Source organism: Leopardus geoffroyi, chromosome C3, assembly GCF_018350155.1.
Source record: "Leopardus geoffroyi isolate Oge1 chromosome C3, O.geoffroyi_Oge1_pat1.0, whole genome shotgun sequence".
Taxonomy (NCBI): Eukaryota; Metazoa; Chordata; class Mammalia; order Carnivora; family Felidae; genus Leopardus; species Leopardus geoffroyi.
Window position 1 is genome coordinate 62,084,431 of NC_059338.1, and position 21,308 is coordinate 62,105,738.

The following is a 21,308-nucleotide window of genomic DNA, read 5'->3' on the forward strand; positions in this document are numbered from 1 at the left end:
CTGGATTGCAATGTATTTTCCTCTCAGGACTGCCTTCGCTGCATCCCAAAGCATTTGGATTGTTGTATTTTCATTTTTGTTTGTTTCCATATATTTTTTAATTTCTTCTCTAATTGCCTGGTTGACCCATTCATCCTTTAGTAGGGTGTTCTTTAACCTCCATGCTTTTGGAGGTTTTCCAGACTTTTTCCTGTGGTTGATTTCAAGCTTCATTACATTGTGGTCCAAAAGTATGCATGGTATGATCTCAATTCTTGCATACTTATGAAGGGCTGTTTTGTGATCCAGTATGTGATCTATCTTGGAGAATGTTCCATGTGCACTCGAGAAGAAAGTATATTCTGTTGCTTTGGGATGCAGAGTTCTAAATATATCTGTCAAGTCCATCTGATCCAATGTATCATTCAGGGCCCTTGTTTCTTTATTGACCATGTGTCTAGATGATCTATCCATTGTTGTAAGTGGGGTATTAAAGTTCCCTGCAATTACCACATTCTTGTCAATAAGTTTGCTTATGTTTGTGAGTAATTGTTTTATATATTTGGGGGCTCCCGTATTCGGCGCATAGACATTTATAATTGTTAGTTCTTCTTGATGGATAGACCCTGTAATTATTATATAATGCCCTTCTTCATCTCTTGTTACAGTCTTTAATTTAAAGTCTAGTTTGTCTGATATAAGTATGGTTACTCCAGCTCTCTTTTGACTTCCAGTAGCATGATAAATAGTTCTCCATTCCCTCACTTTCAATATGAAAGTGTCCTCAGGTCTATAATGAGTCTCTTGTGGACAGCAAATAGATGGGTCTGGTTTTTTTTTATCCATTCTAATACCCTATGTCTTTTGGTTGGCACATTTAGTCCATTTACATTCAGTGTTATTATAGAAAGATATGGGTTTAGAGTCATTGTGATGTCTGTAGGTTTCATGCTTGTAGTGATGTCTCTGGTACTTTGTCTCACAGGATCCTCCTTAGGATCTCTTGTAGGGCTGGTTTAGTGGTGATGAATTCCTTCAGTTTTTGTTTGTTTGGGAACACCTTTATCTCTCCTTCTATTCTAAATGACAGATTTGCTGGATAGAGGATTCTTGGCTGCATATTTTTTCTGTTCATCACATTGAAGATTTCCTGCCATTCCTTTCTGCCCTGCCAAGTTTCAGTAGAGAGATCCGTCACTAGTCTTATAGGTTTCCCTTTATATGTTAGAGCACGTTTATCCCTAGCTGCTTTCAGAATTTTCTCTTTATCCTTGTATTTTGCCAGTTTCACTATGATATGTCGTGCAGAAGATTGATTCAAGTTACATCTGAAGGGAGTTCTCTCTGGCTCTTGGATTTTAATGTCTTTTTCCTTCCCCAGATCAGGGAAGTTCTCAGCTATTATTTCTTCAAGTATATCTTCAGCACCTTTCCCTCTCTCTTCCTCCTCTGGAATACCAATTATGCGTAGATTATTTCTCTTTAGTGCATCACTTAGTTCTCTAATTTTCCCCTCATACTCCTGGATTTTTTTTATCTCTCTTTTCCTCAGCTTCTTCTTTTTCCATAATTTTATCTTCTAGTTCACCTATTCTCTCCTCTGCTTCTTCAATCCGAGCTGTGGTCATCTCCATTTTATTTTGCAGCTCATTAATAGCATTTTTTTTTAGCTCCTCCTGGCTGTTCCTTAGTCCCTTGATCTCTGTGGCAATAGATTCTCTGCTGTCCTTTATACTGTTTTCAAGCCCAGCGATTAATTTTATGACTATTATTCTAAATTCACTTTCTGTTACATTTTTTAAATCACTTTTGGTCAGTTTATTAGCTGTCGTTATTTCCTGGAGGTTTTTTTTGAGGGGAATTCTTCTGTTTCGTCATTTTGGATAGTCCCTGGATTGGTGCGGAACTGCGGAGCACTTCCGCTGTGCTGTTTTGAATAACTTGCGTTGGTGGGCGGGGCCGCAGTCAGACCTGATGTCTGCCCCCAGCCCACTGCTGGGTCTGCAGTCGACTGGTGTGCACCTTCTCTTCCCCTCTCCTAGGGGCGGGGTTCACTGTGGGGTGGCATGGCCTATATGGGCTACTTGCACACTGCCAGGCTTGTGGTGCTGGGGATCTGGAGTATTAGCTGGGGTGGATCGGCAAGGTGCACAGGGGCGGGAGGGGCAGGCTCAGCTCACTTTTCCTTTGGAGATCCGCTTTGGGAGGGGCCCTGCGGCACCAGGAGGGAGTCAGACCTGCCGGAGGGATGGATCAGCAGAAGCACAGAGTTGGGTGTTTGCGCGGTGCAAGCAAGTTCCGTGAGGGGAACTGGCTCCCTTTGGGATTTTGGCTGGGGGATGGGTGAGGGAGATGGCGCTGGCGAGCACCTTTGTTCCCGGCCAAGCTGAGCTCTGTCGTCTGGGGCTCAACAACTCTCCCTCCCGTTGTCCTCCAGCCCTCCCGCTCTCTGAGCAGATCTGTTAACTTATAACCTTCCAGATGTTAAGTCCCGCTTGCTGTCCAAACACACTCCATTCGGCCCCTCCGCTTTTGCAAGCCAGACTCGGGGGGCTCTGCTTGGCTGGCAGGCTGCCCCTGCACCCTGGCTCCCTCCCGCCAGTCCGTGTAGCGCGCACCACCTCTCTGCGCTTCCTACCCTCTTCTGTGGGCCTCTCGTCTATGCTTGGCTCTGGAAAACCTGTCTGCTAGTCTTCTGGTGGTTTTCTGGGTTATTTAGGCAGGTGTGGGTGGAAGCTAAGTGATCAGCAGGAGGAGGTGAGCCCAGCGTCCTCCTACGCCGCCATCTTCCCTTGAAGTTTTCTTTTAAAGCAAAAAGTCACCCTCAGCAGGGGTTCTAAACCAAAAGCATTCTTGTGTGGCTGGGACATAAGTCAGCAGCAGCAATTGTACCAGGATGCTGTCAAGTAGTAGACTCCATTGCAGGCCAAGCTTCAGCCTGGGCCCATGTTCCCTAAACACACATGTTGTGAGCAGACAAGTCCATATTTTTCTCACCTGTCTCACTCTTTATTCTACAAGTGTGGATAGACATACAGGACTCCTGGCTCTTGGATATCTTCCCAGAGAAACCAATGAGATTCTTTCACTTCTCTTCCAGCATACTTAATGAATCAAATACTCCTGAATTTAGTGGCTTACAGTAATAGTGTCTTTAAAAACATCTATCATACCTGTTCCCTAGCCTCCCCCTTAACACAAACAATAACGACTGGCTCTCCATGGGTGCAAAAAGTTTCCTGTTTTTCAATTCATGCAAATAAATGTAATCAGAAAATTTAGCTTCTGGGCACCAAAGACAGGCAGGTGGATAGCATCTTAGTATCAAGTCAAGAGTAATATGCAAATGTCACGTAAGGAAAATCCCTTAAATCTGTGCTCCAGGTATAATGGAGTTAGTGATGAAAGAGACTGTGAGATTTGCAACTTCAGTCCTCCATTTCAAAGGGAAGAAATCAAGACAGAGAGAGGTCTTATAGCTTTTCAAGGTAGCAAGGCCAGCCAGTGGCACACCTGGAGCTGGTTTGAACTCAGGTTTCCAGAACCCTTATCCGGGGCTCTTTATTCACCAAACAGATCCATAATCTTTTATGTGAAACACCTAGAGCTATATGTGTTTACAGTGTATTTACAGTAAACAAAACACCCTCAGTAAAGGGTAAGGTCTTGTGTTCAAACCCATTCATACCTTTTCAGTGAACATATGAATATTCACACTGAGGAGGACGAGACCCTAAGTAGCCAATTGTTAGTTTGGTAAGATTTTGGCATGATTAAGGAAACTATTAAGGAAAATTTTGTTCAGAGTTTTTTAACTTCCAGAAATTGCAGATCAAAGATTGTGGTCATATACAACTATGCTTCCCTTGCAAGAAAGAAAGGAAAAAATACTCAAGCATATAAAAGCAGCACACCCATTATAGCACAAGGGTTAATGAAATTTCAAACATCTAAAGGCCTAAGTAAAAGGCAGATTGCTGCATCCCACTCCCACAGTTTCTGATTCAGGAGAGCTGAGGGCAGGCTACAGAATTTTCATGTCTACCCCGTTTCTGAAGATTTATTTTGTTCCTGAGGCCTTTTCTGGGTGATGCTGATGCTTCTGGTTCCTGATAGCACACTTTGAGAACCACTGGTTAACAGCATGAGCCTTACACTGACAGACCTGTGTTCTAATCTACCATTTATTAGCTGTTATATTTTCAGGAAAATTATATAATTCCTGCTGAGAAATCCACTGAGAATCTTCTTGAGGATTCCCTATAATGTGACAAGTTACTTTTTCCTTGTTGCTTTCAGGATTCCTTCTAGTCTGTGGCTTTTGACAGTTTGAGTATAATGCATCTTGGTGTGACGCTCGGACTTTATTCTACTTGGAGTTCACTGAACATCTTTTATTAGTGTGGCTGTGTCTTCCCTCGGATTTAGGTCATTTTCAGCCATTACTTCTTCAAATAATCTCCCGGTGCCTTTCTTTCTCTCTTTGCCTTTTCAGAATCCCATAATGCACATATTGGTACATTTGCTGATATCCCACATGTCGCTTAGGTTCTGTTCACTCTTCTTCATTCTTTTTTTCTTTTTGCTCCTCAGACTCAATAATTTTAAATGACCTGTATTCAATTCCATTGGTTCTTTTCTTCTACCTTTTCAAGTCTATTGTTAAACCCCTCTAGGGACTTTTTCAAGTTAGTTATTGTATCTTGCAACTCCAGGATATTTGGTTCCTTTATAATTTCTATCTCTTTGTCGATATTCTCATTTTGTTCACATATCATTATCCTCATTTCCTTGAGCTCTTTGAGCATATTGAAGAAAGTTGTTTTAAAGTCTTTGTCTAGTAAGTCTAATGCATGTGTTTATTCAGGGATGGTTTCTGAAGATTTATTTTGATCCTCTGAATGGACCGTGTTGTTCTGTTTCTTTGTATGCTTTGTGATTTTTTTTTTAATTGAGCATTTAAAAACCGTGCCACCTCTCTTAGTCTTTGCAGACTGGATCCAGGCATGAGAAGAAGACACTCACTAGTCACTCCAGTGTGAGGACTTAACATTTCCTTTTCTTGGTCTTTCTTGTCAGGCCTTTTCTTGACATGCCTCTTCCTTGGGCCTGTGTGTATGCTTTTTTTCCCTCCTCCTCTCCCTGCCCCAAACCCCTGTCTACATGGCTGGTTTTAAATGTCTCAATTTCCCTAGGAGTTGCACTCTTGCTTCCTCTTGGGGACTTAGCTGTTCTACTGTATTCTTCAGTAAATAACTTCTTGCTGCAGGCATCTGTGGGTCTACAGTCTCTTTGTGGCTTTCATGAATCATACCTGCTCCCTGTGGCACCCTCTAGCCTGAGACTTAAGTTGTACTGTTTTTGGCTGTCTGAGCTTCTAGTTAGACAACACAGAAATCTATCCCTCAGGCAGCCCTCAGACAGGTTAGAACACTGCAAATTCAGTCCACTCTGCTCTCTGGTTTGTGGAAGGAAACTGGAAACTGAGCCATCGCTTCCCCCATACTACACTATGCCATGCCAAGGAGAGGTTGGGACAAGGGTGAACTAAATACACTGCAAAAATGCCCTGCTGTTTTGAATGTGTATTATTCTTGACTGGGCATTCACTTGGTTGCTGTAGATCTCTGACTGATTTTTAGAGCTCCTCTAAAATTATTTTAGCTACTTTCTACTTGTTTATTTAATGTTTCCATGGGAGTTTCCTGTGGAAACCAGAGGTCCTGGAGTTTCCTAATCTTCCATCTTGCTGATGTCTTCATTGAGGCCTTAAGCCTCAGTTCCCTATAGTACTTACTTCACAGGGTTTCTGAGATCACTTTTAAGAGAAGTTTCCATCTAATCACTTATCTAAAAGGTCTAGTAAAGTTTTTCTGGTGGGAACGTGAGAACGGTGCACATAGACATAAATCTTACCCTTTTTTTCTTAATGCTTTTTTTTTTTTAATTTTTGAGAGAGACAGAGACAGAATGTGAGTGGGTTAGGGGCAGAGAGAGAGGGAGACACAGAATCCGAAGCAGGCTCCAGGCTCTGAGCTGTCGGCACAGAGTCCGACGTAGGGCTCAAACTCATGAGCTGTGAGATCATGACCTGATCCGAAGTCGGCTGCTCAACTGACTCGGCCACTCAGGTGCCCCTAAATTTATTCTTAATGTAGGTACGGTCAGGTTTAATTTTACCACACTGAGGCAAGATAAAACAGCAAAGGAGTAAAGTACCTTTTTCTCTTGAAACTATATCTCCTACTCTCAAATAACACATTCTTGGTTTGGTTCTCTCATTTCCCACATTTTGGCCAAATACTGGTATTAGTTCTTCTATCTTTTTCAATATGTGATTCATCTTCCATTACATTTTTCCTTTATGCCATTTTGATGAACATACACGATGACTGTTTTGTAAACAGTGTTAGCTATCTTTCTTGAGAACACATTTCATTGGTCTTCTGGGAAAACACTGCTAAGCCTGTGAGTTCCAAAGCTGTCTTTGAAGACCACACTGGGATAATATAACCTGGAAGGCAGGAAATGACAGTGACGGCCATCACTTAGAGAAATTACCTGAGCCAGGTGTCACAAGCATATTTCATAGAATTAGTGATCTCCTGGTGTTCAAGAAGAAACCAGAAAGAAAACCAGGAACATTGGCCTTTTGGCTTAGGCTACTGAAATTGGATGCCTTCCAATACATTAATCACCCTCAAAGAGATACAAGTCAGATGACCCTGCATTAATCTCCCATGGTCAGGAATAAACAGGTAGTTCTGGTCAGCATATATCCTCAAGCTACCTGGAAGCTCAAAGATCAATGTCTTATGTAAGAATGAAGTCAGGAAAAAGGAGAGCTCATTAGTCCTCAGAAGTGTCTCTGATCTAAAGTTGTGTGAACTGCTTATCCACCACAGGAGCTAACTTGACAAAGAATTCTCTAGTTCCCTTGGAAAACTCCTTCACTCCCAACCAGGGTTTGCCTGGTTCTTCTTCTGTTTCCACTGCAGATCAACTCCTGTCCTATTCCTCATATTTTCCCCTCCAAAAAATATGCAATTTCCTATTTGAAATTCTAATCACATAATAGCTCTGCTTTGCTGAAAATACATCCAGATCACCTTGATTGGAGTTTTGGATGTTTAGTCTGAACTATTCAGTTATGTATATACAGATAGATCTCTTGCCTCTCACCCACAGATGGCTCCTAGTTTTGATTGTTTTACTAATTTCTCTCTGATCACAAACTTTTTTTTCTAAGTTTTGAGAGTGACCTTGGAAGACTCTATTGCATGCCAACAAATACAAAATCATTTTTATTTTTAATAATTTAAAAAGTCAAAACAGGGCGCCTGGGTGGCGCAGTCGGTTAAGCGTCCGACTTCAGCCAGGTCACGATCTCGCGGTCCGTGAGTTCGAGCCCCGCGTCAGGCTCTGGGCTGATGGCTCAGAGCCTGGAGCCTGTTTCCGATTCTGTGTCTCCCTCTCTCTCTGCCCCTACCCCGTTCATGCTCTGTCTCTCTCTGTCCCAAAAATAAATAAACGTTGGAAAAAAAAATTAAAAAAAAAAAAAGTCAAAACATTGACATTTCTCTGCAGAAATGCTTCATAATTTCCATAAGTTATAGAGTTGTATGTAATCCAAAACATAGATAGATAGATGTATATATCTTCTCTGCCTAATTCCCTTATGTGTAATATATATTTATGTGTGTGCGTGTGTATTTTTCTTATCTGTTATGCATGATTTGGTCAAGCATTTACTACTTAAGGATTTACATATTCTAACATGCAGCTAGCTTTGCCACAATGCTATGGATGACTGAAAACCACAGGGGCAGTGATTTCCCTTGCTCACAATCAGATTTTCAGCAGCTAGAGTTGGGATTCTCTGAAGCCATGGTTTTCTTACAGAGTAAACAAAAGACTATGAGGCAGGCACCAAAACTTAACTAATTAGTGGAAATCAGATGACTCAAATAAAACCCATATCGGAAAGGATGGCACATGAAATTTCTTCTGGAAATAGATGAAATGTAAATCAACAAATAATATTGGAAAATACAGTTGCCTAATTAATTATAAAATTCTTGGTAGGTGTATTAAGTGAGTCAGCAGGCACTTACTGGGTATCTACAATGTGTCAAGAACTACGCTAGATGTTGGGAAAATACAGATGAAAAACCCAGTTTTACCCTTCAGGCTTACTCATTTGTCTGGCATGTGGAGGGTCTTCAACACTCTTCCTTGTGCTGTAATTCAATACTTCTGTTATTGAGATAAGACAGTGCTAATGGCACTGGGACACTCAGATCCTCAACTCCACCTCCGCTGACATTTTATTGTGTGTATCATTTAACTTTTTGATCCTCTCTGCTGATGTCATGTAAAATTACTCTGGCATAAAGTGGAGGCTTTGGAATCAGAGAGACCTGCTTTAAGATTCTATTTGTCCCGGGAAAATTGCTTACATGAGTGAGCCTCAGTTTCTCTTCATAAACAGAACTTCAGCACATGCCTGACGGGGTTGAAGTTAGAAGGACAACCACCATAAGAGCTTGGGTTCTGGAGTCACCCAGGCCTAGGCTTGCATCCTATTACAGTAACTTGCCACCAAGGTTATCCTGGTGAGCTCAACTCCTCTCTGCCTAATTCCCTTATGTGTAAAAGGGAGGATATATCATATCCATAGGATTGATGTAAGAAGTAAATGATAGCATACTGGATGGGAAGTGCTTATTAACAGTGTCTACAACATAGTGACCACACAGTAAATGCCAGTTATTATTATTTGATCATTAAATGGCTTACTGTAGTTTAAGCACTTAGCATACTTAAAATCAGTGCCTATTTGGGGGGCATCAAATTCCACAGATGCCATTTCGTTTTTAAGATAGTTAATAATAGAAATGTTTGGCAATGGGGCTGGCTACCTCAGGATACAGTGATGCTCTATCACTGGAGATGACCAGATGGGCATTTGTGGATTTCAGTCAAGGCTGGAGAGAAGGATCTTGTGTATTGTGAAGACCTCCAGTGAGATGAGTTTTCAGCTTCTTCTCGACTTTAGTTTTTCTCATTCTATGATTTGTATTTATCTCTGGTTAGAAAGGCTACGATTATGAACAGTAAGGTAAGATACAAACTTTAAACAATTTTTATAAAGAGCCTATAAATTGGGAAATAGTCAAAAGTTTTTCTAGTACTTTTTCTCCAGGGAAAATAGAAGTCCATCCTTCTTCCTACTTCTCATCTTCTAACAATTATAAATAAAAGTGCAAATCAAAGTCAGCTATTTCATCTCAAAATGAACTATGATTTTCTTTAAAAATTTTTATGTCCTGTTCATTTTTTAATCTCATGATGCAAGAACCGTATCCCCCTCTGTTGGCTCTGCTTCTGGTGATCATATTGTGAACTAGGTCAGAAGTTAGTTTAACAAAAAGAAAGGGTGGGGGGGGGGTCCATAGCAAGGAATCTCATTACAAAAACAAAACAAAACACAAAACTTTGGCCATGGTCTGTATTCAAAATAAACTCTTCTCTATTCTGGGGCAATCATGAGATGTTTCTGAGAAAAGTGCTATCATAAATACTAGCCAAGGAAATGTACCATGGAGAGAATAAGGGTCAAGAGCCTGACCACCCAACCATTATGACAATGACAAACCACTTTATGCTTGTTTCTCAATGCCTCTGAATAATATTGTTAATGGGAATGAGGTCCTGAGTACCTGGTCAAGAAAACATCAACAAGTTCACTTTTGCTGACACTTTTATCTGCAGCTTGAAAGGGGGGTTTTGAAATGGGGATGTTGGAATACTCTTGAAAAATGGCTTGTCTAGAAGAAGTAAAACATAAAAGGGAATACCAGTTGCATTATCTAGGACAAAAGGATGTGCCCTGGGACTCTGAAGGAAAGTGAGAGCAAAGAAAGGGTGGCACCCAGACAGGCTTCAGTTTGAATGCACTCTTGTGCCCAAATGAGAAAGAGGTCAGGGAGGTGATCCACAGAATAGGAGCGTGTTCTTTTACAATGCGGGGACCTTAAGTCCCACGGTGTTTCTTTTGTGCAGAAGAGGTTGGCTTTGTTGTTTTTCCAGACTCCCTGGCAGTCACACCTGCCAAATACTGCCAGTGGGCACTGCACACTATTGGGCCAGTTCCCAAACAAGTATGCTGAAAGGCAGAAAAAAAGAGCTTCGTGACCAGATGGCCTTTATGCTTTGCTAGACAAGTTGTTTATGTTTGCATTTTAGTTTACCTGGAACTATTTCTATGCAGTGGCAAACACCAAAGTGGGACCGTGGGATGTGTGCCATAAGATGCGCTGGTAAAGAAAAAGCTTTGTCTGTTTGCTTTTTGACACTGAGAATGTTTCTTTCTTTTTTTAAGTTTATTTATTTTGAGAGAGAGCATGAGCAGGGGAGGGGCAGAAAGAGAGGGAGAGAGAGAATCCCAAGCAGGCTCTGCATTGTCAGCACACAGCCTGTCATGGGGCTTGATCCCATAAACCCTGAGATCATGACCTTGAGCTGAGCTAAGGAGTGGGATGCTCAATGGATTGAGCCACCCAGGTGCCCCGAGAATATTGCTTTTAATTAGAAAATGAAGAAAACAGATGTCAATGTCAAGAAGATCAAAAGGAAGGAGAGGATAAAGAAAAGTACTGATTTTCAGCACAGAGTTAGGAGAGATTAAAAAGTGAAATCAGAGCTGGTCTTGGGACATCCTTGCAAGCAAGAATGGAAATGAGTGAGTGGGTCCTGCTGAGCCACATCCCCTGGGCAGCTCTGACGGGCGTGGGCTCCGTACCAAGGAGAGACCCAGAGAACACCCCCTGGAATACACAAGTGTCCAGCAATAACTTGGAGTCACCAGGGTTTTTAATATCATGTACTAGTCAAAATTAGAAGAAAACTAACCTTGGGACAAAACTGAATGCTCACTTTTCATTTCACCTGAGGGAAAAATCCTACACCCTTAATATAACATCATTTTTAACATCCCTCCTCCCCAATAAAAAGAGCATAACCCCAGCATGAAAGTAGTCTTTCTGAAAAAAAGTCAGCTGACACTCAGACTGATTACGTGTAGTGTTTATATATAATTACTATAAATATACACTGATATGAATAAATACATGTATGTATATATATATATATACGTATATATGTATGTGTATATGTATATATAAATACACACGTATATAAACATATGTGTACACATATTTATATGTATGGATATGTTTAAATTTAAGTACAAAAAATTCAACATACCATTTATTTATGGTATTACATTGCAGGTGGTAATTTTTACTTGAAGTGGGTCAGTGGGGGTTCATGTTGAATAGCGCAACATGAAATAAAGCTCTACTCTACCTTGTGGACCATTTTCCATGCACATTTTAAATACACACACACAGACCTACGGATGAAAATGGAAGCATTATACTTCACTAACATGAGGAAAGTAGTGGAGGGTGGACAGGGGAATGGAGGTACTGATGAGAACACCTGACTTTCATCAGCCCCTCACAATGACCTCAGAGAAGGATGCCACAGACGGATGAACCTGAACCTGAACCACAGACGGATAAACCAAGCTGGGAAGAGAAAACTGAGAAGTCTTGCAGAGAGAAAGCTTTCAAGGTCTGACCCTGGGAGGCAGGACAATATCAAAAGGCAGAAGCCAAAGGATCAGAAAACAAAAATAAACCTATCTGGCACCAACCTATAGTCACTTAGATCTTTTTAAGGCAGGCCACTTGGGAAGGAGTTCTTGTCCCTGGTAGCCTGTTAAAATCACCAGAGGAGCTTAAAATAAAATACTGGGGATTTCGCTGGTTTGGGGTGGGACCTGGGTGGCAGTATCTTTTTTTTTTTTTTTTTTTTTTTTTAGTTCTCCAGATGATTCTAGTACGTAGCTATGTTGAAAACCAGTTCAAAGGCTGCAGGAAAAGTTCCCTCTCATCAGAGATTCTCAAACTCATTTCTAGGTGCACCTCATTCATTGCACTTCACGGACACAATTTTTTTTTTTTTTTTTAACAAATTGAAGGTTTGGGGCAACTGTGCATCAGGTAAGTCTGCTGGAGCCACTTTTCCAAGAGCATTTGCTCAGTTCGTGTCTGTGTGTCACAATGTGGTAATTCTCACAGTGTTTCAAACTTTTTCATTCTTATATTTACTATTTATATTTATTATATGTATTATTATTATATTTATTATATTGTTTATAATATATTATTATATTTATGTATTATTATTTCATTATTATATTATATTTATTATTTATATTTATCATTATATATTATATTTATTATTTATTATTATTTAATTATTATACTTATTATTATATATTATTATATTTATTTATTATTATTTCATTATTATATTTATTATTTATATTTATTATTATATATTATTAATTATTATTTCATTATTATATTTATTATATTTATTATTATATTTTATTATATTTATTATTATATATTATTATATTTATTATTTATTATATTTATTTATTATAATATTTATATTTATTATATATTATTTATTATATATATTATAATCACTGTGATCAGTGATTATAGCTCACTAAGAAATCAGATGATGATTATCATTTTCTATCTATATATATATATGCACACACACATACACATATATGTGGGGTTTTTTTGAGAGAGAGAATACAAGCAGGAGGGAGGGGTGGGGTAGAAGGGTGGGGGGGAGAGAGAAAGAGAGAGAGAATCTGTTTTTTTTTTAAGTTTATTTATTTATTTTGAGAAAGAAAGTGCACGCAAGCAGGGGAGAGGCAAAGAAAGAGGGATAAAGAGAATCCCAAGCAGGATCCACACTGTCAGTGCAGAGCCCAACATGGGGCTTGATCTCATGAACCATGAGAACGTGACCTGAGCCAAAGTCGAGAGTTGGCTGCTTAACCAACTGAGCCACCCAGGATCCCCAGAGAGAAAGAATCTTAAGTAGGCTCAACATGGAGCCCAACTCAGGGGTCAATCCCACAACCCTAGGATTGAAATGACCTGAGCCGAAATCAAGAGTCAGACACTCAGCCGACTTAGCTACCCAGGTGCCCCTGCAATATATTTTTTAATTAAGATATGTACATTGTTTCTGTAGACATAATGCTATTGCACACTTAATAAAATACAGTATAGTATAAACAGAACTTTTATATGCACCGAGAAATGAAAAAATTCATTAGACTTACTTTATATTGTAATATTTGTTTTTATTATAGGGGTCTGAAACCCAACCTGCAAGATCTCCGAGCTGTGCCTGTATTTGCAAAGTACTTCGAGTTGAATAAAATACTCCAAAATCACGTATTTAGGGGTTGTTTTCACTACGAAATATCACTGTGGTTATAAGACAGCAAGACATTCTGCTCACCAAAATATCAACAGGATTGGCTGTGCAGTATAAAGTGTTAGAAGCACAGAACACAGACATTAACATGACAAACGTCAATGTCACAGAGATCCCACAAACCAGGCAGAAGACCCACAGAGCCCCTGGATTACTCCAGAAAGTGTCCACACTTATGCTGGGGAGACAGCTGGCTGCAGGCAGGTGGAATTTTCATACTTTGGAGCCACAGATTTGATTATGGGCAAGGCACTGCCACATGCTGGTGGCACAAATGATCTCATTTAATGGACCTTTGCTCACTCTGCTCTGGCCACTTTGTCCTGTTACCAGTCCTCAAACATGCCAGGTGTGTTGCCCTCCCCTTCCACCTGAAACCCTCTTATTCCAGGTGCCTGCCTCCTGCATATCTCTTCCAAGGTGAGGGCTGCCTGAGTGAACTGCCAGCTGCCCCCCTCCCCTGCTTTCGGCCCCTACTGCCTTCACCTGTGGGTTCTCTCCTTTCTATCGCATTTAGTACTTTCTGCCATCTCTCTCTCTCTCCCTCTCTCTCTCTTTCTCTCCATAGATAGATAGATAGATACATATGGATATATATATCATCTATCATCTATTAATCTACCTATCATTTATCAATCATGTATCTATCACCTATGATCTATTTATCTATCAACTATCACCTAGCTCTCTATGCAATCACTTGTCTGTCTTCCCTCTAGAATGTAAGCTCCAGTAGGGCAGCCCCCCACTTCCCTCTCTCTGTTGGTCTGTCTCTCTCTCTTCTCCACTGGACAATGTGTAACCATCCCTGACATTTAGTAAGTATCAAAAGATCTGGTAACACTACAGTAAGATGATGATGATGATGATGATGATGATGATGATGATGATGATTTTGATTAACAAAAATACCATCTGTGTTATAAAGAAATGCTTTATTCTTTGTTCAATAAAAAGAAAATAAAACAGAAAATGGACGAAAGTGAAAAGGAGGAAAAGGAATAAAAACTGCAGCTGGCTCTTGAGGACAGTGGTATCATCACAGAATTAGGGACTTTGTACTCCATGGAAAGATAAAGGCTACATGTGTTGCTTGCAAAGCTGAAGCTGGGTGATTTATGTCTTTTCACTGCCATTGACGTCCCTTTAATTTAAGTGTTCTTCGGTAGTTTCCAAGGGAGGCACCTGACAGTTACCTCGCTCAATTCATCCAGAGGAATGTGACATCCCAAGGCTAATGACATCCCTGGACTGGCTCAACAAAGCAAGAAGGGCGCTCAATGCCTGGAAGAGTTACTGTGCCTCCCTGATCCTCAACAAGAATTATTTGGATGATGAAGGAAACACAGATGGCTGGGTCCTGCTTGCTGACAATGCCTGCAGCCCTTCTCCAATTCCTCTCCGTGCATCCGGGCTACTGTCCTTATCCAGAATCTGCATACGAGCCTATAAACTCTAAAATCCTTCCTCAGCAGGAAAGAGCCCTAAAACATTTATTTTTGCTCCCATAACAGTAGGAAGAAAATTACATTTTTATAAGGTTTCCATTCTTCCAGCACTGAAACATTTAAATGAACTCTGCACCTAGGATCAGAGCCTTTCCAGATGGTCAGAAGATGATTACGGTAGGCAAGGGGGAAGCTGAAAAGACAAAGAGGACTGGAAGGAAAAAGAAGTCAAGTTGACAAATGCAGTGTGCTTGAGGAGGATGCTGTGAAATCATTGTATTTTCAAAAAGGGTTAAGTACATCCTTACAGAGTCAGATCTTTGCACTCAAGCATTAAAATCCTTGTCTTCACCAGATGCATAAAATGGAAAATAAATCTGACAGAGAGAGAGAAAAGGCAACATGACCAATTACAGGTTCGTCTTCTGCCTTCTCCCCACAGCAATATGCAGCAGACATGTTTGCACAGGCCACCCTCACCACTGCTATCAGGAGATCCCAGAACAAATACAAGATCTGGGAATAAATGTAGAAAACGTCAGATCAGGTAAGTAAAAAGTAAGATGGTTTCGTTACAATGATCCAAGGCAGTACATTTCCATTATATCACTAATTTGCATGCTAAGCAAAAGTGGTTCAAATAACTCTTTGCTAAAAACCAAGTGAATTTGCAACTACATACTTAATGCTGATGTAACATTTATTAAGCATAAAGCTGGTAAACGTCCTACACATCTAAAAAATTCCTCCCAAATCCTCCATAAAACAAGCCCATACTCTAGTTTATTATTTTTCAAGCTCCTTCAGTGTTCTGAATTAACTTGCTCTGCACACCAACTTGCTCTAACTGGGAAGCAGGAATCCAAGTGATGGCTGGTGGGTTCACTCCATCCAGGAGAACAGTTCAGCCTGTGAGGTGTTTTGTTTTTTTAAATAAACCATTTGAATCCTCTCATGCCGTCATACATGAACGCTGGTTCTCGGCAAACCACACCCCTTGCTGTAGCTCACATACTTCCTCACACTGGGACTCAAAGCCTCTTGTGTCCTGGAGTAACCAGAGTGATACAGAGACCAACCCAAATGATACCCGTAGCACCTGCACTTTGGGGAGATGCTCCCCGACCTAACAAGCCTGCGGCTCTCAGAACTTGTTGGCAACTCGACTGAAATATCCTTGAGAGATAATTATAAGCCAGCAAGTCTTATTATGTTATAGCCACACGGTATTTCTGATCAGAAATCAAATTACCGATATTGTTCATGCCTTGCTTTTAGAATGTGTTTCCTGGGAAGAACTTTCACTAGTTTCTGAAAGTCAAAACTGTTAAGTATTTTCAAACTAAAGATAAGAGTGTAGTAGCTCAAAATTGTTGTTCCCTTGGGTGGAAACACGGGGTAATGTGAGTCCTAAGGGCTGAGGATAGATTCCCGGCTTGCCAGTTGCCTTGATTGTGTGTGGATAAGTTACTTGACTTAGCCTAATCAAAGCAGGAAGGATCTTGCTTATTTAAAGTTCCTGACATAGGGGCGCCTGGGTGGCTTGGTCGGTTAAGCGTCCGACTTCAGCTCAGGTCATCATCTCATGGTCCGTGAGTTCGAGCCCCGCGTCGGGCTCTGTGCTGACAGCTCAGAGCCTGGAGCCTGTTTCAGATTCTGTGTCTCCCTCTCTCTCTGCCCCTCCCCTGTTCATGCTCTGTCTCTCTCTGTCTCAAAAATAAATAAACGTTAAAAAAAAAATTTAAAGTTCCTGACATACAACAACATTAATTTAATGTTAGATCCTTCCCCATCTCATTTTCTGGCTTGGTAAAAAGCAACTAAAAAGTACCACCCATTCTCTGCTTGAAACTTTGCACAAATTTTTTTTTATAATTTTATTTAATTAATTTATTTATTTTTGAGAGAGAGAGAGAGAGAGCATGAGCAAGGGAGAGGGGCGGAGGGGGAGAGAGGGAGACAGGGGGAGAGAGAGAGACAGAGAGAGAGAGAGAATCTCAAGCAGGCTCCATGCTCAGTGTGGAGCCCAACGTAAGGCTCAATCCCACAGCCCTGGGATCATGGCCTGAACCAAAACCAAGAGTCATACCGGGCCACCCAGGTGCCCTGAAATTTCTCACTATTAAAAAAAATTAGCATTTGCTTATATTCTCTTTAATCATTAGATCTCGATCTCTCTCTGTCTTTTCTACAAACTTTAAAAAATATGACTGCCCATAGCTCATTTGCTTAATACTTTTTGGGTGAGTGAATTGAATACTCTTTTAACAATATAAATTAGATTTCTTTAGTATCTCATTTCAAACTGGAAACGTAGTGAGCTGTATAATACCTCGTGTTAGCATTTGCACAACACAATGCTCTAACGGTTTTTCAGTTTGTTAGTAGTTTTTAATGGCATTAACTCACAATAATAAAACCCGAGACAGGAAATTTCAAATATGCTGACTCCTTGAAAATGTTAACATCCAAGCTTCACGATTCAATTTTAATAGGAGGCAAAAGGACCATCATCCTTAAAAGTGCAAAGCGATGAGTTTTCACATGCACTGTAATTGTAATAAGCTGGTACACAGTTCAGCACATGTGGAATGTTAACTTTCCTAATGTGAATTCCTCAATCCCAATATGTTCTTACTCCAAGCTCTGAATGCTTTCCCTCATATTAAAAACTCTGTTAAGGGGGCGCCTGGGTGGCTCAGTCAGTTAAGCATCCGACTTTGGCTCAAGTCACGATCTCACAGTTTGTGAGTTTGAGCCCCGCATCGGGCTCTGTGCTGACAGCTCAGAGCTTGGAGCCTGCTTCAGATTCTGTGTCTCTCCCTCTCTCTGCCCCTCCCCTGCTCATGCTCTGTGCCTCTCTATCTCTTAATAATAAATAAACATTAAAAAAAAAACTCTATTAAGGAATAAAGGTGTAACTGGGTTAGTCAATCATTAATATCTAACTCAAGAGGAAACCATTGGGAGTGCATGTTGTTTTGTACTAAAAACTGTCATTTTGATTCCCCAGAGGACCACAGACTTCTCTAGATAACCAATATCAACTCTTCGTGGGAAATAATTCTCAATAAGAGATGTTCGAAGTATCCTTCCCACTCAAGAAGCAGTAAGGAATCAGTTTCTGCCTCTGAGGCTTCACTGGGTGTTTGAAGTGTAAGTAGAAAGCCAAAGACACAAACCTTTTTGGAGGATAACCCATCAGATGACCAACTACTTCGGCTTGAGTGCCCATCACTGGTGGGACAGGATTTCTCCTTTAAAAAAACTTCCTGTCTTACTAGATTTCACTGTGGCACTTGAGCGGCTTTCTTTTTTGTGCTTCTAAAATAAAACCCTCTCCTGTTTCTTTCCTGCTCTCATTTCTTTCTAATTCTGTTCACTTGAATTTGTTTTCCGAAAACCTTCAAAATTTGGTGTTGACATGGAGGTCAGTCATGAGGCCTCTTTTTTAGCTTTTTACCTTCCACCCTGTCCCAGGGGATTAAAACCCCTTCAGGGGCGCCTGGGTGGCGCAGTCGGTTGGGCGTCCGACTTCAGCCAGGTCACGATCTCGCGGTCCGTGAGTTCGAGCCCCGCGTCGGGCTCTGGGCTGATGGCCCAGAGCCTGGAGCCTGTTTCCGATTCTGTGTCTCCCTCTCTCTCTGCCCCTCCCCCGTTCATGCTCTGTCTCTCTCTGTCCCAAGAATAAAAATAAACGTTGAAAAAAAAAATTAAAAAACAAACAAACAAACAAACAAAAAAAACCCTTCAACCATGGCTGACAGCCTACTCTTTACCAGGGCCCCAAGCTTTTTCCTGAGGCCCTTGTCCACTAGCGAGCACTAGCTTCTGGATGTCTTCACATAGATGACCGCAGACCCCACCATGTTCAAAACAGAACTGCATTCTGCCGCTTTGGGTACCAGGAACAATCCAAATTACAAACTTAAGAACATTTAGAAAATTCTTTCAGGTCCTAGGGAATCTCTCTCCTAAAAATCTCTCAAGTTTATCCCCTTACTTTATACCTTCACTGACACTGCCTTAGAGGAAGGAGACCACATATATTGTCTGTGTGATTCCTACCCGTCCCTAACCAAAATCCCCTGGGGAGTTTCTAGAATCCATTATAACCCATGCCAGAATCTTAGTGAGCACAGAGTTCAAGTAACTTCTCCAGGCAGTTCCTATATGCCTCCAAATGCATTAGGGGCTTGACATATGTTATCTCAATTAATCTTGACCAAAACCCAATGAGGTACACACTTTTAAGCCCATTCGTAAAAGGAAAAACTTCAGCCTCAGGGACGCTAAATAGCTTGGATAAGATGAGACGACTCCCAAGTGACATAGCTGAGATTGATCCCAATGTTCATCTGAGCCCATATCCATGCTCTTCCGACTTCCCTGCCACTTACTCTCCATTCACTCATTCCGTGGTTCCCATTTGCCAGTTGCCTAAGTTGTAAGAGGTGTTTTTTGTTTTTTTTTTTAATGCAGGTTCCTAAGCCAAACCCACAGAAATTCTCATTGTATAAGGATTAGATTCAAACCCAGAAATGCACAATTGAACAAGCACCCAGGAGAATCTAAAACAGGCATCTAAGGATTCTGCCTTAAGACCCGGTTAGCTCATCACACATATTATTAACGCTATTTTTCCACAATATGCAAAGAGAATCATGTCAGTGTTCACAATAAAATACCAGTTCCTACGTGTGGTGCATCTGACCTTCACGGGGGTCACAGCCTCTTTTGTCTCAGCCCCTGCCTCTCTCCCTCCTCTCTCTCTCTCTCTCTCTCTCTGCCTCGATCTCACACTCTCCTCTCCAGCCACACGGAACCAGTGCTTGCTCTTCAGTGACAAAGTCGTGCCTTCCTATATATCCAAGTCTCTGCACGTGCTGCGGCTGTATTTGGAAAGCCTGGACTTGTTGACATCAGTGACCTGCTCTGTCATTCCTCCAGAGCCAGCTTCTCCCTCCCATCATTCCTTAGCACTGAACATTTTTAGGCTCCAGTGCACTTGTTTCTTAACGTGTCTACCTCTCACCAGACTTCTGGTGGCAGAAACTGAGAATTTCTCCCTGCATCTTCAGTAGTAGGAGTCCTTACCCCAACCAGGCCCTTATTAAATATTTGGCTGATGGAAAAAAAAAAAAATCAATCAATTGAATTCTGGCAGAGAATCCTAAAAGCTTACAGATTCTGTGGATACATGTTTTTCATACATGGGAATGAAATATGTACAACTCTCTCAATCTTTTGGCATGCCATAGACTTGTACAATTGTTAGAGGAAGAAAAGAGTTTGGAGGTCATGTTAGATGATCTCCCCGTTTTACAGATGGAAAAATAGAAACCCAGAAGAACTGAGTGACTTTCCCAAGTTTACCCAGAGAAGTCAGTGGAGGCTAAAAACTTTCCTGTCCCTGATCTAGTCCCCCTTTTGCTATCCCATAATAATGTTTTCTTTCTTCTTTTTCTTTCATTTTTCTACTTTCACAGGAATTAACAATTATTTGAGTACTCTCTGTCTGAGGCACTGGGCCAGAGAATGCTAGGTCCCCATCTAGAATACTAGGTTCCTCGTCCCTTCCATCATCACCCTTGGGTGTCTGAGATCCTGTCAGCTGCCAGACACATTTGCATTCATCAGTGTTCCCCATCTCAACAAGCTCACAGTCTGGAAGAGAAGACACATAAATGTGTAACGATTAAGACATGGGGTATCTGGTGTTTGCATTACCAGCCTAACCAAATGGGTACTCTATGACATCCTTGGGACTAAGCATGGAATGAAAATTTAGTGATAATGTATACAAATGACAAATGTCACCCTCCCTTCTTTACCAAATTTGTAATAGGGACCAAAATGTCAATCTGAAAAATAAGAATAAAGCACACACTTGAGACATCTCATCCCAACTCACCTGCCATAGAATTGCCAAAACAATAGTACCCTGTAAAGGGGGTCTTTTAATATATCCTTACTGCCAAGACAGATTAAAATTGGGGTCACTAAGACCATAATTATTAATGCCTGAACCTGAAAATAGACACAGTAGACCCAAAGCAATATAATCAACCTTCACCATCATACCTCCAAGGCTAGACTGATTTACACATAAGTTGAGAGTGTCTTAGTCCATTGACTCAAATTTCATTAATTCTCTATTTTGAACCAAACTCCAAACTCAATACTCATTCATCCAAGAGTATTGAGAGAGATACACTTCATCTGGTGTTAATACTTTTGGACTCTAGGATGCCCTGTGTTCAAACTGGGAGAGGGGAGGGGAGTCTCCCTCTTAGCTATGGCTCCTAATCCTTTTTTTTTTTTTTTTTTTTTTTAAACACTAAAGTAAAGACAACTGAACTCACAAAAGCCTTTATAAAGAGTAGCTCGGGGGCACCAGGGTGGCTCAGTCCCTTACGTGTCTGACTCTTGATTTCAGGTCAGGTCATGATCTCACCGTCCTGGGATGGAGCCCCACATCGGGGTCTGTGCTGAGAGAGA

At 40.9% G+C, this 21,308-nt stretch overlaps 1 protein-coding gene across 4 annotated transcripts in view; it reads right to left on the reverse strand.

The window, feature by feature from the left end:
• The window catches only part of PLD5 (phospholipase D family member 5), a 422,286-nt gene that overhangs the window by 217,612 nt on the left and 183,366 nt on the right, over positions 1 to 21,308 (reverse strand). The window lies entirely within an intron of this gene.